The sequence below is a fragment of the Panthera pardus genome, unplaced genomic scaffold (genome assembly GCF_024362965.1).
Source record: "Panthera pardus isolate Hobbes unplaced genomic scaffold, ASM2436296v1 HiC_scaffold_17, whole genome shotgun sequence".
Taxonomy (NCBI): Eukaryota; Metazoa; Chordata; class Mammalia; order Carnivora; family Felidae; genus Panthera; species Panthera pardus.
Genome location: NW_026526732.1, coordinates 146,079,836 through 146,106,222, shown reverse-complemented (window position 1 = coordinate 146,106,222; position 26,387 = coordinate 146,079,836). Strand labels below are relative to the sequence as shown.

At 45.7% G+C, this 26,387-nt stretch overlaps 1 protein-coding gene across 4 annotated transcripts in view; it reads left to right on the top strand.

Annotated features, from left to right (window-relative positions):
- Positions 1 to 26,387, top strand: part of PPARD (peroxisome proliferator activated receptor delta) — an 82,416-nt gene that overhangs the window by 23,880 nt on the left and 32,149 nt on the right. The window contains exon 1 of one of the 4 annotated variants that reach the window (XM_053905107.1): positions 22,119 to 22,243. The exons of the other annotated variants lie outside the window; for them this stretch is intronic. The gene's annotated coding sequence lies outside the window, so the exon portion shown is untranslated. Of the gene's footprint in view, positions 1 to 22,118; positions 22,244 to 26,387 lie in introns of those variants that run through there. 4 annotated transcript variants of the gene reach the window in all.

The window sequence follows — 26,387 nt, the reverse complement described above, 5'->3', positions numbered from 1 at the left end:
AGTTCGAGCCCCACACGGGGCTCTCTGCTATCAGCATGGAGTCCACTTCAGATCCTCTGTTCCCCCCTCACCCTGTTCCTCCCCTCTGCGCTTGCTCTCTCTCTCTCTCTCTCTCTCTCAAAAATAAACATTAAAAAAATAGAAATGAAGAAATGCTTCCAGGAAGTGTGACACAGTCAACCCAGTGTGCCCTCTCTGAAGGTGGTGGGCACCCACATGGTTGGTAAACACTGCCTGAGTCACCACTGGCCGCAGCCCCTGCTCCTCTCCACACAGTTCCTGTCTGGGAAAGCCTGCCACTCGTCCGTGACGAAGAGCCGCCCCCGACAGTTGCCAGGGACGTGTGGGCACGTCTCAGGGTCTCACAGCAGCCCTTTCCTCCACAGATAAGCTGTGGCATCTGTTTGTTCTTTAGAGAAGTATATGCAGTGGACACGAGATTTGAAGAAGGAGGTGGGTAGTGCTTGTGTGTAGCAGAGGGCTCCTGTGTCCTTGCGTGGGGCCAGTTAAAGCCTAGTAATTCACCTTCTCCGTAACACCTGGCTGTTTGTCCTTACACTCGTCTCTCATGGTTTTCATATCACGTTCCACTTAGAGCTTGCGCCAGGCCTTCGCCCACTCACTCCCATCTTTCTCCTGGGATCCTGCTGCGTCTTAGAACCGTGATCAACACAAGTGCTACAGGTGCCATAACTTCTTTTTGCATCTCTGAGATCTCTCCTATTAGGTCTCTCACGTAATTGTTCACTGTTTGAGTCTTACTTTAGCCTACTCTCTGCCCACCACCTTATTAGACCGTGGAAATAAACCCCAGAAAGAGATTGGCCCCTGCCCTCTCTGAGGCCGACCGTCTCGTCTCCCTTGGCCCCTGTTCCTGTACTCTCTGACCGTGCCTTCGCTGCCCTGTGCCCTGCTTCCTCTTCCTCTTTCCTCTGCCTGCCTGTGAGTGTGCTGTGTGGTCTGCCCTTTTGCTGCTCCTCTTGGCCCTTCCTGGGGTTAAGACCTTCTTCCCTCATAGACAAAAATAGAGAACTTCTTGCCACAGATCCTGTTCTGCTGAATGCCAGACCCACATGTCTACCAGGCTACTGGAGTGCTCCGTTTTCAAGGCAGAGCTCACCTTTCTCTCCCCTCTTCCCACGCCTCTGTTTCTTTTCGTAATATGCCATTCTCTCAGCTCCTGGGAGCCTTATGACAGCTTGAACCCTTCTCTCCTCTGCCATCCACAAGTTCTCTCCATGTTTGTCTCCACTCTAATGATTTCACGCCTTTAGTGGGTTGGCTAGTGGCTGCCCAAGCGATATATCCACATTCTAATCTCTAGAACCTGTGAATGTGACATGATTTGGAAAAAGGCCCTTTGCAGGATTCTTCCGGGCTCTGCAGCTGTCTATAAACCTGTGCTCCTTGACCTCCTCTCTGGGCCTCCCCTCGGCCTGAAATAGGGACGGTGTTCCCAGTTTACAGTGATTACAGGTATATTATCTTGTTTGATCTTCTTGAGTCCAAAGGCAGGGTTCTCTGCCTTTCTCTTCCCCCTCACTCCTAGGTCTGGAGATGTTCAAGGCTGTGTGCACAGCAGCTACAAGTGCGGTCCTTGGAGATAGGTCTGGGTTTAAATCCTGGTTCTCTCACTCAGTAGCCGAGGGCCTTTGACAGATTATTAACCCCTCTGAGCTTCAGCTCCCTCTTCTAAGAGATGGGGCTGGTGGATTGTTGTGAGGAATAGGTTATGCAGGAATGTCTAGCACGGGTGCCTGACACTGTTTGCTTTGTAACTGGAGAGACGCTCAGCCTCCACAGTGAGCACTCAAGCCGGGCCTAGCCCAGGAGCTCTGACTCAAATCCAACCCCCCTGCTCTGTCGTCCTGCCCCAGTGTTCTTCACCTGTGAGCTGTGCCTGGTGCTAGCCGGGGAACAGGAATGTGATGGCGTGGTCGTCTAGGAGAGTAAGCAGGACATGTGTGTCCCTTGGGGTGGTATGACAAAGTAATTAAGGATGTGGACTCTGCAGGTAGACCGGGGTTCAAATTCAGGCCCTGTGACCCTACCTCAGTGACCTTGGGGAAGTGTTCTTTGCCTTTCTGAACCTCACCTTCCTCATCTGTAAACTGGGAATAACAGTGCTACACACCTTAGAAGGTAATTGAGGGAATTAAATGAAAGAATGCTCATAAAGCCTTCAGCACGTGCCTGATTCTTTGTAAGCACTTAATAGATTTTATTAGAAATCACCAGCTTCCACTGTGGAGAGGAGTAGGTACATCGAGGAGGTCCTGAGCCTCTGGGAGGCACAACTGCAGGAAGGCTGGTGCCCCTGGAATTAGGTAATGGGGACGGAAGTAAGAACATTTCCGATGTCGCCTCTTCCGTGAAGTCATGACTCTTCCCCTGAACTGCACAGAGCGCTTGCCATTCTTCAAACCCAGAGCTCTCGGTATTTCTCTTGTGGGGCTTGTCATAGTCTTTCTTGTATTATGGTTATCCTTTACACCACTGTATACCCCCTGGGAGCAGGATTGGGCAAACTACTGGATTACTGGAATTCAACCTTGGGATTTAGCCGCTGATATGGTCAACCCACTGGTAGCAAACCATAGAGGCCCTCTGGCTCCTGACCCCCACTTCTGGTGAGGCTTTTTACGATGGCTCTGAAATACAGGGTGCCTCCTTCCAAAGAGCTTTCCACTGTGTACATGGGACTTGAAGTGACTCCAGAAGTCCTAGGCACTGCCACTGTTGAAATCTGTCACTGCCTCTCTACCCAGCAGGGGCCTTGTTTGGATGAGCCACGCATCAGAAGGAAACACAGGTTTACTGCCAAGGTCACTGTAAGTCTAAGTCTTGGGGCTGGCATTTGAGGTTTGGTTGAGGGGTGCCTGGTTGGCTCAGTTAGCTGTCCGACTCTTGATTTCAGGGCAGGTCAAGATCTCACGGGTCATGGGATTGAGCCCCACATTGGGTTCTGCGCTGACAGAGAGAAGCCTGCCTGGGATTCTCTCTCCCTCTTTCCCTGCCCCCCCTCTGCTCATGCACGCACGTGTGTGCACACATGCCCTCTCTCAAAGGAAATAAAATTAAAGAAAAAAAAAAAAAGAAACAATAACTATGTACATTCTTAATACTGAGTGTTAAGAATCTCCTCTGGAAAACTCCAGAATAACCCAGTGGACTTGTGACTGTGTCTGTAACTGCTTACAGGACATCTGCACCTGAGGGTCTCTAGAGTTCCTGAAACACAGCATGCCCCAAAAGGACCCCTATGTTTTTTGCCAGACCTCCTCTTCCCACAGTCCCTGCCTCATAGGGAGCGTCCCCATGCCCCTGGTCACCTGATGGTTGCCCTCCATTTTTTCCCTCTCAGTCACCAAGTCTTGTTGACTCTTCCTTCTAAATATCTCTTCTGCTTTTTGCCCTAATGTCAGATGACACTGGTGCTGCCTCAGCTTGGGGTTGTTGTTTGCATTGAATTTTCAACCTTCTGTGTCCTCACGTTTTGGGAGTTTTCTTTCATAAATAGAATGTGACTGGATTTAAAATTTTAAATCAAATCTGAAAATCTGTCTTAAATGAGTATAATTTATTTACATTTTTGGTATTTGACTTAAATATATTATGTTTTTAAGTACTTTCTGTATACCTTCCTTTTTTGCCTGTTTTTCTCTTTTCCTGTCTTCTGTTAGATTGCTTTAGATTTCTTTATTCCTTTTACTGGTTTGACAATTCTACATCTTGGTAGTCCTGGCTGGCCCAGTCAGAATAGCATGTGCCTCTTGAACTCAGGGTTGTGAGTTTGAGCTCCACATCGGGTGTAGAGATTATTTTTAAAAAAATAATAAACTTAAAAAATATATACATTTTATTTCTCTTACTCCCACATCCCCCCCCATCATTTTACTTTGAAAATACATGAAAATAGTATAGTGAATACCTATACCCTTTTTACTTACACTTAGTTAATATATTTCTCTCTCTACCTCTATATGCTTTTGCTTAGAACCATTTGAAGGAAGTGCGGATTTGTTTTTCATTTTCTTGATCAGGATCTGGTGTGCTACTTCTATCCACTTTTTGAAAAAAAATCTTTTTATGTTGGAATAATTTTAGGTAGATTTAAATTTAGAGAGTTTCTGTATCCCTTCACCCACCTTCAACTAATGTTAACATCTTACATTTAATTCTTTTCTAAACTCCGGGAAATTCTCGGGGGTGCCTGGCCAGCTCATTTGGTTGAGCATGTGACTTTTAACCTTGGGGTCATGAGTTCAAGCCCCATATTGCGTGTGGAGCCTACTTAAAATATAAAAATAAGTAAAAATAAAATTCTGGGAAATGCTCATGTATCTCTTTGGTTCTCTCCCATTTTCTCTACTCTGGCCTTCTGGAACTCCTCTTAGATATATGTTGACCATTCTACCATCCAAGCTTCTGCGTCTGTATTTTCTGTACTGCTTTGTCTCTTTAATGATCTAAATGTTCTCATTTCATAGTCTCAGATTGTTTTATTATTTCTGATTCTTGGGATGATAACTACTCTTTTTTGGTCTTATGCTTGTCCCTCTTGGTAGTTTATTTCCTTGTGTAGTTTATAACTTGAGTTGTGGGACAGGTGGGTGGTTCGGTCGGTTAAGCGTCCAACTTCTGCTCAGGTCATGATCTCACGGTTCGTGAGTTCGAGCCCCGCATCAGGCTCTGTGCTGACAGCTCAGAGCCTGAAGCCTGCTTCCGATTCTGTGTCTCTCTCTCTCTCTTTCCCTCCCCTGTTCATGCTCTGTCTATCTCTGTCTCTGAAAAATAAATAAATGTTATAACTTGAGTTGTGAGTTCATCTTCAGAAAGGACTGTTTTATGGGTAGGTTTTGTGTCCTGGGTTGTGAAAGTATCCATAAAAGCAGTTTGCTTCTGGTGGGGCCATGGGTGCTTGAGTGGTCCTGGCTCAGTTTTTATGTTCATTTCTCAGTTTGGCACCTCTTCCCCCACCCCCTTGGTACAAAATCAGATTCATATCCATGGGCGGAACTGCTTAGTAGTGTAGCTTTCTAGGTGACCTCCTTCCCTCCAGTAGAGCCTTGGAGAAATTGCTAGCTTCTTGTGGCTTTCCTGAACTAGGCAGTCCTTTGAGGCTCTTGGTATTGGGGCTCACAGCCACAGCCAGCTATTCAAACCACTTCAGATGTGGGTTCAAAAGTCCACGGGTCATTTTGGTGTCCACTCCACTTACTGTTCATGTTTCCATTTTTCTTGTCATTTCTGGCATATGGGTTTTTTCCTTTTTCTTTAAAAAAAATTTTTTTAATGTTTTATTTATTTTTGAGAGAGAGAGAGAGAAAGAGCGGGGGAGAGGCAGAGAGAGAGGGAGACACAGAATCCAAAGTGGGCTCCAGGCTCTGAGCTGTCAGTAAAAAGCCTGACGCAGGGCTCAACCTCAGAAGCCACGAGATCATGACCTGAGCCAAAGTTGGATGCTAACCCGACTGAGCCACCCAGGCGCCCCATCTTTCTTTCAAATTTGGGTGTATTTTTAAGGATATTTTTGTCTAGTATTTTATCTAGTATTTCTATGTGACTGTAGTGGGAAGGGGAAGCTCTTTCACAATAATTCAGTACACTACATTGCCAAAAGTTCAAGTCCAAATTCTAGCATAGTGTGTGAAGCCCTTTATGATCCAGCCGCTGTGTACCTGTCCTGCATAAGCTTAGCTCTTAAATTTTATGCCAGCAAATTGAACTCTTCGCACCCCATGTACTGTGATGTTTGGAAGCTTAGATTTTAGAGTCCCAACTGTTTGTTTTGGAACCTGTCTTCATGCTTTTGTAACTTGTGATTTCAGACAAGTTTCTAATCCTCCCTGCCTCCAGTTTTCTCATCTGTAAAATAGCAGCATCTGGCACACAGTAACCTCATCCCTGTTAGCTCCCTCCGTGGTTGCGCTCTCCACTAGGCCACACTGTCCGACTTCTGCACCTTTGCACATGTTCGTTCCTCCCAAGTAGTGCTCGTCTCCCCTTGACTTCCTTCCTTGATCCCCCTCGACGGAGTGGCCGTTACTCTTTCTGTGCTTGGGGTCTCTCTCTGTAGAAATTATCGCTCTGTGGGTCATTGCTTATTTATGTGTCTCCTTACCAGACTCTGAGCCCCTTGAGAACAGGGTCTTATTTTTCTTGGTGTTTGAAGCTCGTGGCATTCTGTCTGTCACTTGGTGTCTGTGTTCGGTATTGCCCGTGGAGTTGAACTATATTGAATTTCTCTGGTTGAATAGAAGCAAGCTGGGAGTGGTAAGAGATGCAAATGCAGAGAAAGAGAGAGAGTAGAAAGTTTGTCTTTTTGGCAGGTTTTATGCCAAGTTGATGGAAGTGTGACTGGGACACAAGGTAGCAGTTCTCAGTCTAGCTGATAGTGCCAGAGACTTAAAGCAAGACAGCAGCCAGAAAAAGCCACGAAATCCTGCAAAATTGAAGCAGTTTCCGGCCTTAAGGATGCATGCCCACATTCTGTCCCCAAACTTGGCTTCTCCAAGTGCCAGGCAGAGGAGCACAAACTAATTATAATCCCTAGTGGACCCTAAGAACCTTTAATTTTAGAATAAGGCTGTATTTCTGAAAGGGACAGTTGCTTTAGGAGTGGATGATTCCATGTGCTGGGGCTTCCAAAGGAGGCCAGGGTGTTAAATCTCAGTAGCTTGGTGTTGAGAGCTACAGGTCACCTACACCCATGACTTACAGCCCACTTCAGGTCTCCACCCCACGCAGAGTTCAGCAGCTGAAAAGGGTGGGTTGGATACACCTGGGATAGAGCTAAACAAGTCCTATGCCAGCCCTCTTTAGCTTTGCCCATGTTCTCTGGACTCATGGGACTCCAAAACAGGAATCGTTTCAGAAGTGAAGGGAACTTGTTCTTTGAAGATCCCCAGAGGGTGTCCAGCAGACAGTCTGGTGGGAGTGATGAACAATGAATGACAGCACTGATTCTCCATCCCCTTCACTGTGGTTTCAGGAATCAGCCTCAACTCAGGTAGGCACAGGGCTGGGGGTTGGCAGACAGCTTAGCCAAAACCCGCGGTTTCGTTAGTTCTTTCCTGATGACTCCCAGTCTGTAGCTGTGAATTCAGCACCTGTGTGCTCACTTCCGTGTTGGGCACTCTTGCTGAAGACACCGAAACAGTAATAACACAGCCGCTCTCCTTACAGTCTAGTTGGAGAGAATTTCTAGCACGCAGGAAGCTGCTGCCATCCGTGCGAGACGAATTCTGAGTGATGCTGCTCTATGCAAATCTGCCCCTCTTAACAGCCTGGTACTCTTGCTCAAAAGGAGCTCTTCTCCTTGTGAGGGTTAGACCATCTGGTTTTGGTTTTTTTTTTTGGATGATTTGTTAGCACTGTTACTGTTTGGTCTCCGATTACTAGGACCACCTTTTATGTTTCTGAGGCATGGCCCCAAATGTGTCCTTATGAACTTTTCCTTCCTTCCATTTCTTTAAATATTGACAGGTTGGTTAGTTGTACAATGGCACTTGGCTGGTCTCCTGGGACAGATCACCAATCAACAGTTGCTACTTTTGAGGCATCAAGGTTTTTCCTGTGGACTCTCAAGATTGTTTCTTTGCCTTTTCTAGTCTGACTCCATCTTTCTAGCAGACTACATCTCAAAGTGATTGTTGAATCAGGATCTCTGGGAGTGGGCCTTAGAATCTGTTATTGAGGATTGGAGGAAAATCGAGCAAATTGAGATCTAAAGCAGTTATAGATGGATTTATGGATAGGAACTCCAAGTGGATTAGGTAGTCTGTAGTCTCAGGTAGTTGTGGAAGCTCCACTACATCATAACAGACCCAAGCTCCTTCCAGTTCCTTGCTCTGTCATTCTTAGGGTGTGGCTGTTGTTCTCATTGCCCAAAATGGCTGCCATGGATCCAGCTATCACATCCGCATTCCAGGCAGTAGGATAGAGAAAGAAAGAGGGAAGGGTGACATCTCTCCTCCCTTCCTTTTAAGGCTACTTCAGGAAAGTCGTCTGCCTCTACCACTTTCCGTGACTGACGGGAAATTATTTAATATGTCAGAGCCACAGTTACCTCATTTGTAAAATGGGCATGGTAACGCTTACCTCAGGGGGTGAGGATTAGAGAGAATCACCCAGTGTGTGGCATAATGCCCAGCCCACGGCGAGTGCTACCTAACTGGTGACTGCTGTGGCAGCACATCTTGACACCACTCCCTTTCCCTTCTTCTCCGTGGTCTCTACCCTGCCCGTCATCTTCCCCTTTCCTTTTCTCTGACATGCTTTGCCCTCTCTTCCTGCCCTGCCTTCCCCCCACATCCCTCTCTTTTCTGCCCCTCGTTTTCCTGCTCGCCCTCCTGCTGCCGTCTTTTATGATCTTTATCCTCTGTTCCACCACCTTGTCCTACCCTATCCTTGTATTGTTTCCATCCCTCCGTCTGCCTGATGTCCCTAATTAGCGGCAAACTATTGTTATATTACAAAGACCAGAAAGGTTAGAGGTGGTGACTGGCCTTTGAACTGCAAGTCCGCGATGAGTAATTTAAGAAAACATGTTTAATTGGTTTATTCATGAGTCAATTGCCAGTTACATTTGGCAGTTGGTAAGCAGAGATCAGAAATAGCAGTGGCTTAAACCAGCAGAAGTTTATTATCTGTTAGGGTTTTTTTTTTTTTTTTTTAATTTATTTGTTTTGAGAGAGAGTGCGCGCAACAGGGGAGGGGCAGAGAGAGAGAGGGAGAGAGAGAGAGAGAGAGAGAGAGAGAGAGAGAGAGAATCCCAAGCAGGCTCCGCGATGTCAGCGCAGAGCCCGATGCAGGGCTCAAACTCATGAACTGTGAGATCATGACCTGAGCTAAAATCAAGAGTCGGAGGCTTAACCCACTGAGCCAGCCGGGCGCCCCTCTGCTAGGTTGGGTTCAAAGAAGTCCGGGGAAGGCAGTCTAGGACCAGTCTCTGTTCTGCCATCCTTAGTGCATGGCTTCCAACCCCAGGGCTGCATCACAGTCTAAGATGACTGCTGGAGCTCTAGCTATTGAGTCAGGTTTCCAGGAAGGAGGGAGGGTATGGCAAGACCGAAAAGACATACATACGCCAAGCTGTCTTTTCTCCCTCTTAAGAAACTTTCTTGGAAGTCCCACTCAATAGCTTGCACTTCTTCATTGGCCTCCCATCGCTGCAAGGGAGGCTGAGAAGTCTTTTAACTGGACACATTGCCACCTGAAGTAAAATTGGGATTGTGCGACTAAAGGGGAAGGGGAGAGAAGATATTGGGTTAACAACTTGTGAGGAAGGTCTGCCATGAATCATTCAGCATTACTTTATTACCTGCGGTCTGTCTGCTAGTTATTAGGACCAGGGAGTCCCCATTCCAGAGGGGAGACATAGAACATAGACAAGTACAGCAGAGAGTGAGGGTGGTGGAAAGAGAGGAGTGGCATGGAAGAAGGCATGAGGAAGCACACCTCACACTTCTGCCCCCCCCCCCAACACACACACACACACACACACACACACACACACACACACACACACACCAGTCTCTCCGGAGTTTATCACACCAACGCACTTCGCTGCCGCTTGGTTCTTCTGTGACCTCTCCTCTGCTCTCTCCCTTTTATTGCTGTCATCGTTGTTGCTGGAGGTTTTTGTTTGGTTTTTTTTGCCCCTTCGTTCTGACCCCAGCAATATCCCCTAGGACCTGAGCAAGTGGGAGCAGTTGGTGGCTTAGTGGGAACCTCTGGGCTGAGGCCACACGTTTGAAGAGCCAAGTCGCAGGCCCATAGGCAGTTAGGGGCTGGCGGCAGGAATGCATCCTGCTCTTGCACAGGTTGTAGTCCTGCCCGGAGACATTGCTCCAGGAATGGGGTCGTCATCGGGAGGGGTGTTCCTCATCAGGCACCCGGCATCGGCTGTGCTGTGCTGTCCCTGACGGCTTGTCATCAAAATGAAACCTTTAGAGCAGTAAAATCCTTCTCCAGGTCCCATTAGATAGGCATGAGTATTTTAAGTAATCAGGAGTCTCTTTGACCTGTGGTCTCTTTGATTTTGATCTCAGGAGCACCAATTGCCCTCCCTCCTCCTCCTCCTCGTCCTTGCCCTGTTCCCTTTGGGGTGTCAGGGAGGTAACAGAAAGCTTACTGCAAACATTTTTTTAAAGGTACATTTCAGCCCTTAAGGATTTAATCTTTCAAGGAAGACTGATGGGTTAAAAGGTTATTATTTATGACCTAGTACACTCCTTATGAGCTTGACTGTGACCCTGGGCAAGTTATTTAGCCCTCCAGTCCTCGGTTTCCTCATCTGTCAAATTGTAATCCTGGTTGTTACAGAGATTAAGGGGCACGTGGGAAGCACTTGGTACACACGAGTTCTTATTACTGCTCTTACCCACTCTGATTGGACTTCTAGATTGGGGCCAGAGTGTGGGAGGCCTTGGATGCCCCATTAAGGAGTTGGATTTTATTCTTTTGGCACAGTGAGCTGCAGATTTATGGGCGGGGTTTTAACAGATCATGTCTGGGCTTAAGAGTGTCACCAGCAGGAGCAGGGAGGCTGGACTGAAGGAAGGGAGTGTCTAGAGGGAGTTCCAGGTGGGGGTGTGCAGGGCCTGAGCCACAGCACAATCACGGAAAGGGGGCGATGGGTGGTTGGAAAGTCAGGAACGAGGGAAGACCTGATGATGATGTTTTAGCCTGTGTGGCACGACGGCGTCCCGCTGACTGGTACCAGGAGCATCTGAGGAGCTGCAGGTGGAGGTTGCAGGAGAGGAAACAGCACTTGACGCCTGCCAGGTAGTCTGCTGGGCACGAGGGACGGGGCCGCCTCAGGCCTGGGGCAAAGATCACTGTGTTTTTAGACACGTGATGAGGCCCTGCAAGGCCTCGTGTGGTGTTTGGGCAGTCAGTAGGTGAGAAGCCTGAACAGACATGTAGGATGTGGTCACAGTGTGTGAAAACGACGGTGATATTTTGTGTGGTGAGCAGAGAAGCCAGCCAGGCACAAGACCAGGGAGGAGTGTGTGTGACAGAGGGTCATCATTTCAAAGGTTGGTGAAGGGAAGGGCAAGCAGCAGTGTGTGTGTGTGTGTGTGTGTGTGTGTGTGTGTGTGCGCGCGCGCGTGCGTGTGCATGCGTGTGTGCACGCACGCGTGCAATCCCCAGGAAGGCTCGAAAGAGAGGCAGAGCCTGGATCAAGAAGGACCTCGTGCAACACAGCCAAGAGCTTGGGTTTGTTCATTTGGTATGTGGACTTTTTGGATCTTGGGAGCTCATTAAGGAGGTGAGGGGATAGCTTCAAGGTTAAGATCTCAACCAAGAGCTCACCCAAACATAAACCAGGAAGGTAATAAGGGACTCTGCCTCACTGCTAACCTGGCAGCTGGAGTTTGTTGATTGACCCGGAGAGTCCTGTAACTCCTCAAGGTCAAGGGTGAGGCTTAAGAATGGGCAGCCCTGTAGATGGGAGAAACAGAGATAGGCCCTTGCAGAGAGGTTGCTGCGATGTTTCTCCCTCCACCTTCAGGAAGCCCTGCTTCTACTGTATGGCTCTCAGAGCTGGGAAGACCAGCAGCCCCCTGGGGGCCCTTGTCCTTCTGCCTTCTCCCTTGGGTTGCTTCTCCCAACCTTGGGTTTGCGTATTTGTCAGGAGGTGGGGGAGCCAGCCTCCTCCTCCCCCACCCTGCCCCAGGCCAGATCAGTTTGAACCACATAGCAGGGTGGGCAGCTTTTTTTTTCCCCCACTGTGGCCCCAGACTCACTGTTCCCCCTGTGGCCCTAGGCTCTCATCTCCCAGCCTTTGGCTGCTAAGCAAAAGTGGAATTGTGTCAGGTCGTTGCTCCTTATGAGGCCTCAGGGGGGCTCTGGGTGAGCTCACAGGCTGTGGTCAGCTCTCTGACCTGTACTGAAATTCTGCCTCCAGGCTGTTTGCCCTTGACTTCTGGAGCCTGAGTTCAGGTGTCAACAGGCTGCCCTCAGTTTACCCTCAGGATGAACTGTAGTCATTTTACCTTATTTTTATGTTAAAATGTCTATTAATATAAAAATAATCCATGGACAGATGAGACAATTCTGTGACAAAAAGTGACTGACTGGCTGTAGGACTGCAGCTTCTCTCCCAAAGGGTGCAGGGTGATCAGTGTCCGGTGCATTCTTCCACAATTTTCCGTGCACATATTCAAGTGTATATGTATGTTTCCTCTTCCCCCTCCTGTTTCCCTGTGACAGTGGGGAGCACACCAAATTGTTTGTGGACACCTAGTTCTTCCCTTAAGTGTATCTTTGAAATCTTTCCACATCAGCATACACAGATCCACTGCATTCTTTTTTTTTTAATCTTTTTTTGTTGTACATATGATGCATGTATAGTTTAGCCAATAATTTTCCAGCACTCACGTAACTAGACTTTAAAATGCCTTAGATTTGTCAAGTGAACTGTGGCTTATAAAACATCCTTGCAGCTGCTTTCTGGTGTGATCCTCCTCGTCCTACGAGGAAGACAGGCCAGGAGACATTTTCTGCAGCTCAGGATACTCTGTGAACAGTGAGGAGGTGAGAGAGGTTGGTTCTCCTTAAAGAAGAGTAAAACAGTGTTTCTCCTTTGAGCGACTCCACCTGTTTGGGGAGTAGAATCCAGAGGTACACGCACATCTACCCAGAAAGGACAGGCGAAGCAGCCTCTGAGGGATGAATGTGGTGGGCAGTGGATGCCGTGGGGGTGACCTTCCCCAAAGGGGATGGGTCTTGAGCCAAACTTTTAAAAAAGAGGGAGGTAGGAAGGATTTTGATACAAAAGGGAGGGCTGGGGTGCCTGGCTGGCTTAGAGGAGCGTGCGACTCTTGATCTTGGGGTCAGTGGGTTCAAGCCCCATGTTGAGTGTAGAGATTACTAGTAAATTTACATTTTTTTTTTTTTTTTTACAAGGGAGGGCATTTCAAGCAGGATAGCAGCATAGGCAGAGGCATGGAGATGCAAACACGGCCGAGATTTGGGGTCCCTAGGCACTCTTGCTTCCTGGTCTCATCATTCATTGAGCACATGTTCACATGCCTGCTCTGTGCCCAGCACTTTTGAGGTCCAGAGAACAGCAGGAACAACTCCATGGGCTCTCAGACTCCAACCGAGAGATGCTGGATGCATGCCAGGCAAAACTAGTTGATGTTGGTAGAGGTCAGACTAGCAGTTACCTCTTACTGAGGGCACTGACTGGGAAGGGGCATGAAGAACATTCAGGGGTGCTGGAAACGTTTGGGATCTTGAGCTGGGTAGTGATTTTGTGGTGATATATAAACATAAGACTTCATGGGGCTACATACTTAAGATTAACACAGACCGCACCATCGAACCGTGAGCACTCCTGTTATAGAGCAAGGAAACAAGCAAATAAATAAATAGCATATCCCCAGAATAAATAAATGAGTAAAATACAACAGTTAGAAAATGTAGGAAGGGCTGTGCTTGAGGAAATACAGGGCCGTTACGGGCGCGTTGCAGGAGGCTTATCTGAGGAAGTGTTCTTTCTATACACTGAGATTTGAAGGATGAGCAGGTATTAGGTTAAGAAGGGAGTGAGGTGTCCCAGGTAGAAGGAACAGCCTGTGCTGAGAGCCAGAGGCAGAGATAGCCTGGTGTCCTGGAACGTTCTAGGTGAAGAGAGTATAGCATTTGGGAGGGATGAGAGATGAGATTTCAGACCCTCCCCCTCTCTCACTGCATTGTTTCAGAAGCCCCCTAGTGAGTCTTTCAGCCTCTCTCTGCTCTTAAAGGCATTCAGACCAAAGCACCTCTTTGATTATACCTTCCCCCTTGCCTCAAGGCTGGCCATATTGGGGCCCTTTATCTGTCCATCAAAGATGGTGGACTCCCCAGCCAAGGGGAAGCTCACTGTTCCCAGATGTGCTCTGCGTTTTCAGCTGCCTTGCCTGGCTCACCTTGGCCTTCCCTCAGAGTGCCTTTCCCAACCTTCTGGCCCCGTTGAAAGAAGGGCCATAACAACTACTCCAAAACCATCCCTGTTTCTCCCGAGTTGGAAGTATTTCTTCCTCCCATATGTCTCCCTCCTGTGTGACCTCCACCACATAGTTCTTTGTGTGCTCACTGTCTTCAAGGGGAGTCTTTGTCTTACTCTTTTGGCATCTCCCCCTATAGGAGTCTGGGTCAGTGCTGGTGCGCGTAGTTCCCAAGTCAGTCCCATAAATGATTTTTTAATTGAAGGGCTCTGGCTAGAGGCAGGTGGAAGGTTACCATGGGGTCATAGCAAAGGCTGCCTGGAAAAGTGTCAAGGCTCTGGTGCTTCCTAACTCCTGACAGTTACTCTTCAGGATTTAGGAACAAGGAATTGAATTTCCTGGGAATTCCCCAAATCATGTTATTCTGTATCTTTCATAACACTTCATTTATGAGTTTTATGATTTTTTTTTTTAATTTTATTAAGTGTTTGGGGTGCCTGGGTGGCTCAGTTGGTTAAGTGTCTGACTTTGGCTCAGGTCATGATCTCATGGTTTGTGAGTTCGAGCCCCGTGTCAGGCTCTGTGCTGACAGCTTGGAGCCTGGAGCCTGTTTCAGATTCTGTGTCTCCCTCTCTCTATACCCTACCCCTGCTCACGATCTCTCTCTCTCTCTCCTCTCTCTCTCAAAAATAAACATTAAAATTTTTTTTTAAATTTTATTAAATGTTTTACTTTAATTCCAGTATAGTTAACATACAGTGTTATATTAGTTTTAGATGAACAATATAGTGATTCAACAGCTCTGTACGTTATTCAGTGCTCATCAAGATAAGTGTACTCTTTAATCCCCTTCACCTGTTTCACCCATCCTCCACATTCCTCCCCCCTTCCCCCCCCCCCCCCCCCCCCGCCACCTCCTCTCCGGTAACCATTAGTTTGTTCCCTATAGTTAAGAGTCTGTTTCTTGGTTTGTCTCTCTCTTCTCTTTTTCTCTTTTGTTCGTTTGTTTTGTTTCTTAAATATCACATATGAGTGAGATTGTATGGTATTTGTCTTTCTCTGAATGACTTATTTCACTTAGCATTATACTCTCCAACCCCATCCATGTTATTGCAAATGGCAAGATTTCATTCTTTTTTATGGCTGAATAATATTCATGTGTACACACACACACACACACACACACACACACCCGACATCTTCGTTATCCATTCATCTTGTCAGTGGATACTTGGACAGCTTCCATAATTTGGCTATTGTAGATAATGCTGCTATAAACATAGGGGTGTATATATCCTTTTGGATTAGTAAGTACTTTTGTATTCTTTGGGTAAATACCCAGTACTATGATCACTGGATTGTAGGGCAGTTATGTTTTTAACTTTTTGAGGAACCTTCATACTGTTCCCCACAGTGGCTGCACCAGTTTGCATTCCCACCAACAGTGCCTGAGGGTCCTTTTTCTGAACATCCTCACCAACACTTGTTGTTTCTTGCATTTACGAGTTTTTAAGAATGAGAGACCATAATAAACTGAATTATTTTTCTGTGGTAAAAGTTTTAGAGGTTATTTTGTAAAAGAAGAAAAAAGATGTGATAGTATATGCATGATTTATTATTCTTATTAGGAACACTATATTGTGACAAAACTATAGATTTTATTTTATTAATTTATTTGTTTTTAAGTAGGCTCCATGCCCAATATGGGGCTTGAACTCATGACCTTGAGTCAGGAGTCACATGCTCTACTGACTGGGTCAGCACGTAGCCCAAGATTATGTATTTTATTAACTTGTATAAGTGATCTCTACCTGGGGCACCTGGGTGGCTCAGTCAGTTAAGCATCTAACGCTTGATTTCAGCTCAGGTCATGATCTTGCAGTTCATGAGTTTGAACCCCTGTGTCGGACCCTGCACTGACAGTATGGAGCCTGCTTGGGATTCTCTCTCTCCCTCTCTCTCTCTGCCCCTACCCCGCTCGCAAGCACCTGCCTGCGCTCGCTCTCTCAAAAATAAACATTAAAAAACAGTTTAAAAAAATGATCTCTACCTGATACAGATGTTTGATAATAGGAAATGTTAAAAGATGAGAACATTAACACAAAATGAATGCCAAATAGAAATAATTTAATGATTTAAGGATAATACCACAAACACTTAATATTTAAAAGTTATTCTTAAATAATTTAAAATTTTTATTTTTAAATTTCCAGACACTAAAATTCACCCTTTTGAGCGTGCAGGTCTGTGAGTTTTGGCAGATTTGTAGTCATAAACCACCACCATGATCCAGATGAAGAACTGTACCATCACTCCATAAAAACAATGACATTCCCTCGTGCTACTCCTTTGTAGTCAAACCTCCGTGTATCATTAACCCCTGATCTATTGTCTGTTCTTGTAGTTTTGCCTTTTCTAAAATGTCATATGAATGGAATCATAAAGTACGTAGCATTTTTTTAAAATCTCTCACTTAGCATAATGTATTGAAATTTATCTGTTATTGCATGTATCAGTAGCTCCTTTTTATTGTTGAATAGTAGTCCATTGTAAAGATGTACCACAGTTTGTTTATCCATTTGTTTTTTTTTTAATGTTTGTTTATTTTTGAGACAGTGCATGCATGAGCAGGGGAAGGGCAGAGAGAGAGGGGAACAGAAGATCCAAAGCAGGCTCTGCGCTGACAGCAGAGAGCCCCATGTGGGGCTCTAACTCACAAACCATGAAATCATGTCCTGAGCTGAAGTCGGACACTTAAACAACTGAGCCACCCAGATGCCCCTGTTTATCCATTCTTTAGTTGAGGGACATTTACGATGCTTTCAGTTTCTGACAATTTTGAATGAGCATTCATGTGCTGGTTTGAACTTAGATTTTCGTTTTACTTAGGTAAATACCTAGGAGTGAATTGCTGAATCTATGGTAAGAATGTGTTTAACTGCCAATCTCTGTTCCAAAGTGGCTGTGCTAGTTTGAATTCCTACCAACAATGTATGAGATTCCAGCTTCTCTGCGTGGTATTGTCACTTTTTGTTTCATTTTGGCCATTCTAATAGGTATGTTGTGGTATCTCACTGTGTTTTAATTTGCTTTTCCCTAATGACTAAGGATGTTGAGCATCTTTTTTTGGTGCTGACTTTAATCTGTTTATCTTCTTTGGTGAAGTATCTGTTCAATTTTTTGCCCACGTCTTCTTTTGTTTTCTTTTGTCAAACCTAGAGGTTTTATTTATTTTTATTTTTTAATGTATTTATTGTTTATTTATTATTGTTTAATTTACGTCCAAGTTAGTGTATGGTGCAACAGTGATTTCAGGAGTAGATTCCTTAATGCCCCTTACCCATTTAGACCTTCCCTCCTCCCACAACACCTCTAGCAACCCTCTGTTTGTTCTCTATATTTAAGAGTCTTTTTATGTTTTGTCCCTTCCCTGTTTTTATATTATTTTTGCTTCCTTTCCCTTATGTTCATCTGTTTTGTATCTTAAATTCCTCATGTGAGTGAAATCATATATTTGTCTTTCTCTGACTGACTTATTTCACTTAGCATAATACTCTCCAGTTCCATCCACATAGTTGCAAAGGGCAAGATTTCATTTGTTTTGATTGCTGAGTAATACTCCATTGTGTGTGTGTGTGTGTGGGTGTGGGTGTGGGTGTGTATATACGTATACGTATATATACGTATACGTATATACACACCCACACCCACACCCACACACACACACACACACACATACCACATCTTCTTAATCCATTCATCTGTCAATGGACATTTGGGTTCTTTCCACACTTTGGCTATTGTTGAAAGCACTGCTATAAACATGGGGGTGCATGTGCCCCTTCAGAACAGCACACCTGTATCCCTTGGATAAAAATACCTAGTAGTGCAATTGCTGGGTCGTAGGGTAGTTCTATTTTTAGTTTTTTGAGGAACTTCCATACTGTTTTCCAGAGTGGCTGCACCAGTTTGCATTCCCACCAGCAATGCAAAAGAGATCCTCTTTCTCCACATCCTCACCAACAAAAAAGATTTTATTTTTAAGTAACCCGTACAACCCAACGTGGGGCTCAAACTCAACCCGGAGATCAAGAGTAACACATTCCACTGTCTGGGACAGCTAGGCACCCCGAGATATTTGTTTTCAATAATTATTGCTGAGTCTGGGGAGGGTTTTTTTTTTTTGTTTTTTTTAAATATATATTTAGGCTACAAGTCTGTTGTGAGATACGAGATTTGCAAATATTTTCTGTTAGTGGCCTGACTTTTCATTCTCTCTATGGTATCTTTCAAAGAGCACAGTCCTTAATTTTGATGAAGTCCGATTTATCAATTTTTAATGAGTTGTGCTTTTTTTAAAAATATAATTTATTTATTGTCAAGTTAATTAACATACAGTGTATACAGTGTGCTCTTGGTTTTGGGGGTAGATTCCTGTGATTCATCACTTACATACAACACCCAGTGCCCATCCCAACAAGTACCTTCCTCAGTGCCCATCACCCAATTTCCCCTCCCCCCACATCAACCTGCAGTTTGTTCTCTGTATTGAGGAGTCTCTTAGGAGTTTCCCTCCCTCTCTGTTTGAAACTATTTTTTCCCCTTCCCTTCCCGCATGGTTATCTGTTGTTTCTCAAGTTCCACATATGAGTGAAAACATATGATATCTGTCTCTTCTCTGCCTGACTTATTTCACTTAGCATAATACCCTCCAGTTCCATCCATGTTGTTGCAAATGGCAGGATTTCATGCTTTCTCATTGCCAAGCAGTATTCCATCGTATATATAAACCACATCTTCTTTATCCATTCATCGGTTGATGGACATTTAGTCTCTTTCCATAATTTTGCTATGTTGAAAGTGCTGCTATAAACATTGGGGTACCTGTGCCCCTATGAGTCAGCACTCCTGTATCCTTTGGGTAAATTCCTAGTAGTGCTGTTGCTGGGTCATAGGGTAATTCTATTTTTAATTTTTTGAGGAACCTCCACACAGTTTTCCAGAGCGGCTGGACCAGTTTGCATTCTAACAACAGTGCAAGAGGGTTCCCATTTCTCCACATCATCGCCAGAATCTGTTGTCTCCTGAGTTGTTAATTTTAGCCAATGAGTTGTGCTTTTGACGTCACATCTAAGAACTTCTTGCCCTGCCCAAAGTCACGAAGATTTTCTCCTGCGTTTTCTTCTACAAGTTCGTAGTTTTTTATTTTAAACTTAGATTTAGGATTCATTTCTACACCCATAAAAGGTATAAAGCATAGGTCAAGGTTCTTTTTTTGCATTTGAGTTGTTTCAATTGTTTCATCCCCGTTTGTTGAGTTCTATTGAATTCCCATTCACTTTTCTCACAAATCAATCGGTCATATCTGTGTGGGTCTAAAATGAAATTTTAAAATACACAAAGCACTAATTGCTCTTTCTTATAGTCTTGATCTTTGTTTCTGGACAAATATTGCAGGCATAGAAAAATTTCTTTCATCTTGCATGGATGTTAGTTGAATCGTTAAGCATGTATCCACAAGTATCTTCAAGTTGGATGTTGAAGCACATGTTCCTTCATACAGGCTCATTTCCTTTTTTAGTGATGAAAATACTTTGCATGCCCCAATTTTGATTTAGTTATTCCCCTTACCAATTAATAATACTTTATGAATTCAGATTTTAGATCCGCTTCTGGTTTTGTGTCCTCGAATTCCACAATATTCACATCTTTTGTTTGTATTTCTTCCATGTCAAATAGTCAAAAGCTGGAAAATGCCAGTGAACGTTATCGGGTAGTATTTGGATAACCGTACATGCCTATCTCCTAACAAAATTAAGAGTACCACACAAAATCATGTGTCAAAATTGCCAATTTGTGCATACTATGTATATAAATATATTAATACATATTTGCATGAATGACTCCCCATTCATGGCAAACACGGCCATAAACAGACACTTAACAGCGTGGCAGTGACTGAAAGCAAGGCTTGATTAGATTATGACTGCTTCTCTCCTTTGCACTCTTGTCATGGTTCCCAGATGTCAGCCTTAACCTTCAGCTGTGCCTGTTAGCTCCTTGCTCTTGCTTTGACTTGAAATTGGTGGATTCCTTCGAACCAGTAACATCTCTAGATTGATTATTCAGCTTTAATTCTCACCAGAGGATTATCATACTTTTTCCCATTTTCCCCAGTTTCTCCAATTGATGTTTCTCAGGTTTGGGGATTCAATAAAACAGATATATTTCCCAAGAAGTGTTGAGAAGGAAATCTCATATGGGAGTATAGTCAAGAGTTCTCACAAGGCAGGACTTGACAAAAGGCAATTATAGTAGGGTTCTCTGGCGAGTAAGGTCCACTGAGTCTCGTCCATTACGGTGTCTCGGGGGCCAGGGTGGGTGCATGACCTGTGGAGAATACTCGGTGAAAAGTTGCCGGCTCAGCGAATGAGTTTCCAACTAATGGCTGTATGAAAGCAGTGTGTGAACAGTTGTGGCTGATGATGGTGGTTCAGGTTGTAGAGTTTTTGTGGAAGATGAGCTTAGAAAACTCTGAGATCCCTGTTGTGCCAAGGGATGCCTTGAATGACAGGGAAGCTTGGGTTTTTATATTCTGGACACTGGACAGAGAATTGAACATGATACAACTGAGACTTTGTTGAGAGCCATGGGGTGAGCTGAAGGCCGAAAAGCCTTTTTCTTCTCTGTTTTTTGTTTAATAAAAGGTCAAAGCTGCAGGAAAGTGGAAAGACTAGTGCAATGAACATGTGTATTTCCTTGGCTAAAATTTACCAGTTGCAAATAGTTTGCTACATTTGCTTGACATTGTGTCATCAATTGTCCACATTCCATACTTGTTGGGTTATTTCCTTGTGATTAGAAGCAAGTTACCGGGGCGCCTGGGTGGCGCAGTCGGTTAAGCGTCCGACTTCAGCCAGGTCACGATCTCGCGGTCCGTGAGTTCGAGCCCCGCGTCAGGCTCTGGGCTGATGGCTCGGAGCCTGGAGCCTGTTTCCGATTCTGTGTCTCCCTCTCTCTCTGCCCCTCCCCCGTTCATGCTCTGTCTCTCTCTGTCCCAAAAATAAATAAAAAACGTTGAAAACAAAAAATTTAAAAAAAATAAAAAATAAAAAAAAAAAATAAAAAAAAAAAAAAAGAAGCAAGTTACCACTTTTTGGTGAGAACCCGCATAAGCAGTGAGTGCTTGCTGTTGCTTCACAACAGGAAGCATGATGGTCCCAGTTGGCCCCAGTAAAGGTGATACTGACTTCAATCACCTGGTTAAATTGGTGTCTATGAAGGCTGCTTTTGTGTAAAGCAGAGAATTTTGGAAGGAACTTTTCACTGACTTGTTTCTCTGTCAGTTGTACCTGCTATTGAGAAACATTTTGGTGTAGTCAAAAAAAAAAAAAAAAAGCCCTGGAAGCCAGGAGACTGGGATTTGAGACCAAGCTCTACAGTCATCTCTCCCCCAAACTATAGACAAGTTACATCATCTCCCTGGGCTGAGCAGTTGTACATAAAAGGAAATAGATACTCAGAGAGGTGAAGCAATTTGCCCAAGGCCACTCAGCTAGGATTCACCAGCTGTTCTGTTTGGGCCAAAGCCCTGCCCTTGCCCTGAGGTGGCCAGTCATTATTATGGTGGCACCAAGCACTAGGAACTAGTGCTCAGAATCAAGCAAAACACCAGCCCTTGTAGCATCTGAGGCAAGAGGGAAGAGAGAGGTGGCTCTCTTGCCCAGTTTTCTCTCGTGCACACATGGCCTAAAAAGGCCCAGGCACCTCAGGTGAGCTGGTACGCAGGCTGTTAGGCTCTCTTTGCCACCTTTGGAATAAATGGTTCCATGTAGATGTGACAAAGGTGAGCTACTGGCCCCATTTCAGCCCCCACCTCCCAGACAGGGAAGGCTTTACGTACCTGGTCTTGGCTCATGTTAGGGTCAGTGCCCAGAGTCCCCAAATTGGCCCATGAATCCCAAGGGCAGTTTAGATGGATGGAGAAAGTACTGCCTCAGCCTGCCTGGGTTCCTGGGGGGAGGGAGGGAGGCAGGAAGGATTAATGGGGGAAAGGTGTGCAGAACCTTGCCAAGCAGGTCGCTGTGGGTGGGGAGTCACTGCCTGCGTGCTCTGGACGCCCTAGGATTTGGGTGGAGGTTCTCAAGGAGGCAGCCAGAAAGGAAGGCTGTGGCAGTGACTCTGGAGTGCTCCAGGACTGCTCTGCCGGCCCTCTGTGCTGGCAGCCCACCAGCCCACCAACTGACGTCTGTCTTCCCAGTTAGCAGCTCTCTCCAAAGCAAGTAGCACCTGAGCACTTGGTGAGTAATGTCTGTTCCTCATGCCCTTCCCCAGAGCAGTTGTTTTGAGGGAACCAGTGGCTCTGGCTCAGTCAGGATATGGTTTGTCAAGGCCATGTTGTCCTATTGCTGTGGAGCTGAGAGTCCAGGAGAGTCAGCCTTCCTAAGTTCCTGCTGCTTCTCCTGGCATTGTTCATCCTCACAAGCCTCCTGGGAAGTGGCCAGATTCAGGGCAGGGCCAAAGTGGCGTGACCAGGAGCAAGCTATGCCTTGTGGGCCCAGAGGGGAATTCTGGGGAGCTCTTCTACCCTGAATGATGGTCTCCCCGGGCCCTGCATCTTGGAGAGACCCCCAGGGCTCTGGCGGCCGGGTAGGCAGCAGCAGGGGGACCCCTGGAGAGAACCACATAGGGAAAGCAGTGTTTATAGACCAGACTCCCCACCATCACTGGTTGTAACACTCGGGGAACAGTGGCAGTGCTTTACTTGATTCTTTTGAGGGAGCCCCTTCTTCCTCCTGCTGGATGGGGCTGAAATCCATACCGGGAGCCTGATGTGACCTGACATGTGAGGCCTTCTGCTCTCTGAATGAATTCCCCAAGTGTCATCCATAATTCACTCCAAGCCAGGTATTTCACCATCTCGTCCTGCACACCCCTCGTCCTGCCTCTGAGTCCCGAGAAGTGAGATGACAGATTTGTGACCAGCTTTCCCACCAAGAGCCCTTGAAGGTTCTGTCATGCAGGCATGAAACCCAGAAGCTGCTGTCAAAATGATATGAGAATTGGAAGGTGAGGGCAGTTTTCTGACTCTCCAAGGTGCTTTGATGTTTAAAAAGTATGTTCTGGTGTTCCTGACATTTGAATACTTTTGTTTGATGTATTCTTTCATTCCCTCACCTCTGGCTCTCCCTTTCCTCTTTGAGAGACTTCATGCTTCTCAAATATTTGTTAAGTAGGCTCTTATCTGGGATCTTAGAGAGCAACCACATAGGTGTGTACTTGGAAAGGGAGAACAGAAAGCAAATTCTGAAAATGTGTTTTGAGATCCGGCACCAAGCAAGCTTTGCTTCCTCCAGTGTCCATATTCACCCTTAGTTCCCAAGCTGGTTTCCCGCAAGTGAGGTCCAGAGCTTTGGTTAGGGAGAAAGCAAGAAGTTTTTTGTTTGTTTTTTCGTTTTTGTTTGTTTGGTTGTTTTTGTTTTTTTTTTTTTTTGAGAGAGTGCATGCAAGTCAGGGAGAGGGGCAGAGAGAGGCAGAGAGAGAGAGAGAGAGAGAGAGAGAGAGAGAGAGAGAGAGAATCCTAAGCAGGCTCCATGCTCTGTGCAGAGCCTGACACCAGGCTTGATCTCACAAGCCTGGGATCACAACCTGAGCTCAAATCAAGAGTTGGACGCTCAACCTGAGCCACCCAGGCGCCCCGAGCCTTTGAAGGAGACTCCTTGCCCTTCTCAGCTTCATTACAAAAGACATTGGTGCCTGTTTTAAAGACAATTACAACTACACACCTGTAGAAACTGCCTACCATCACACTCCTCATTCCCCCCTCCCGTTCCTGACTGTTTTTCCCTTGGCAATTGTTGTGTTACTGGGCTAATGTGTGTCTGCTCTGTCGTGTCTTAAAATTGGTGTGAGGCAGATGTGCAATGTGGCTCCTCGCGGTTTCCTTCCAGCGGTGTGTCAGGGCTGTCCTGCCATGGCGCCACGTGTGTGCCACCTGCTGCTCTTGACGACCTGCAGAGAGTTCCATGGCAGGGATGTGCCACAGTGTTGCATCTTGAGACTGACTTCTTCAGCTTTTCCTTCTTCATCTTCTCTAAAATAACAATGCCTTATGTTTGTATCATGCTTTTAAGACTTTTTTTTTTTTGCTTACTAAACAGTGCATGTTCATTATAGAAGATTTTTAAATATCAGATAAGCGGGGCGCCTGGGTGGCTCAGTCAGTTAAGTGTCCGGCTTCGGCTCAGGTCATGATCTTGCGGTTTGTGAGTTCAAGCCCCACGTTGGCTCTGTGCTGACAGCTCAGAGCCTGGAGCCTGTGTCTGCTTCCGTGTCTCCCTCTCTCTCTGCCCCTCCCCTGTTCATGCTCTGTCTCTTAATAATAAATAAACGTTAAAAAAATATTAAAAAATAAATAAATATCAGATAAGCAATAAGAGAAGAAATAAATATTACTCCTAAGAGATAACCATTATTAATATTTCAGCATATAAATTGTATAATGCAAAGGTCTTTCACATTTAATATCTCATTCAAGCCATGCGTCCACCATTAGGAAGGCATGTGGATACTAATCCCATCTCACAGATGGGAAAACTGAGCCGCAGAGAGGTTAGAAGGTTGCCCAGAGGTACACAGTATGTTAAAGACAGAACTGGGAGTATGCTTGTCATATAGCCCAGCATTAATGCCTTCCCCACTGTATCTTCTATCTTCTCACCTCCAGATAGAGAAGAGTCATGCCCGGAGTCTGGATTTCAGCAGGACACAGGCAGTCACTATAATTTGTTGAATTGCTCTATCCAGAGGTTAATAAATAGCACCTAGAGGAAAGCATCTCATGACACTTGGGCTCTTATTGACTTAGGAGAAAAGATAGATTTAAAGTATTGCCACTCCAATGCTTTAGCCTTATCTTGACTATTGGGGGCTTTAGAAGGGGCATTATTATGAGGGCATGAAAAACAAAGGAGGAGGGGAGGTCAGGAAAGGGTCAAATGACAGTTCCTGCAGTAACTGAGAGGTTTCACCTGGACAAGATGGCTTGAGGGAGGAAGAAGGTGCAGTTTGGGACTTGGTGACCAGAGATCAGGCAGGACAGGACCAGGAATGGAAGTTAGTTGGAGGGAGGGTCTGCTTGTGAGGATACAGGAGACCCTTTAGCATTAGAGGGGCTCAGGAGTGGAAGCAAGAAGCAGTACAGTGGAGAGGTTGAGTGCTCCCACCCTGAAGGCAGATTGGCTTGACGGCTCTGCAGCCTGTCTCATTTGGGCACGAACATTATTTCACTCTTTCCTGCTCCGTTTTCTCATCTGTAACATTTTATTTATTTTTGCCAGATGGGGGGTGGGAGGGCAGAGAGAGAAGGAGACACAGAATCCAAAGCAGGCTCCAGGCTCTGAGCTGTCGGCACAAAGCCTGATGCAGGGCTCGAACCTACCAACCATGAGATCATGACCTGAGCCGAAGTCGGATGCTTAACCGACTGAGCCACCCAAGCACCCCTTGCTCTGTTTTCTCATCTGTAAATGGGAATGGCGATAGTACCTGCTTCATAATTCTCACTTGTGAAGCCCCAGTGAGTCACTACATGTAAGGCACTTACAATAATGCCTGGCATCTAGAAATGCTTTGTACTGTTTGATTGAAGCAGAAGTTGGGTAGGCTCCGTGTGAGAGTTGTACGAGGTTCTCTGTGCGTTTGGCTATGACCTGCTTCCCCAGCCTTTTCTGGTCCCTGCCACTCAGTCTACTTGTGTCTCTGTCCATCCACCCCTTCCTGGGTCCAAACCCCTGCATTTCCCCTACCTAGAACACCCTGCTTCTCAGTCTGTATTTAAAAAGTAATCTGCCCACTCCTTGATTTTATTTTCTTCTAAGATCATTTCTGGACAACCCAGCTCTCCTTGGCCTTGAACCTTCCCTGAGGCCTCCAGCAGAAGTCACTCTCCCCACTCTGCCCCATTTGTGTACAGCTTTACTCAAGGTGATTGTATGTACTGGTCTTATCTTCTTCCTTGACTGGAGTGTAAACACTTTAAAGGCACTTGAGGATTTGTCACCACGTCCCCACCCCTCCCCTGAGGGGAACTGAGGCCTGTAAGTGACCTAGGCCTCTTTCCATTGACTATTGCTCTTGGGGTATGCTCAGTGAGAGTATTTTAGAGTTAAAAAGAGAGGTGGGGGATAGAAGCACCCAACAGTCCCTCCCCAAGGAGAGAATTAAGCCAAGAAAAATGAACCACTTTCTGCCACAGTCACCTGGCAGATTAGCAAAAGAGCTGGCCTGGAATACAGTTAGGCCCCCTCAGCCAGCTGTTTCTAGACTCCATGTCTTCCTCTACACTCCCATTTCTACCAATTCATTATAATCCTGATTAGCACTTCTTTTGCCTGGAGTGGTCTAGAGAGCAGGCTTAGGTACCCCTGGAAAACTGAATCCAAG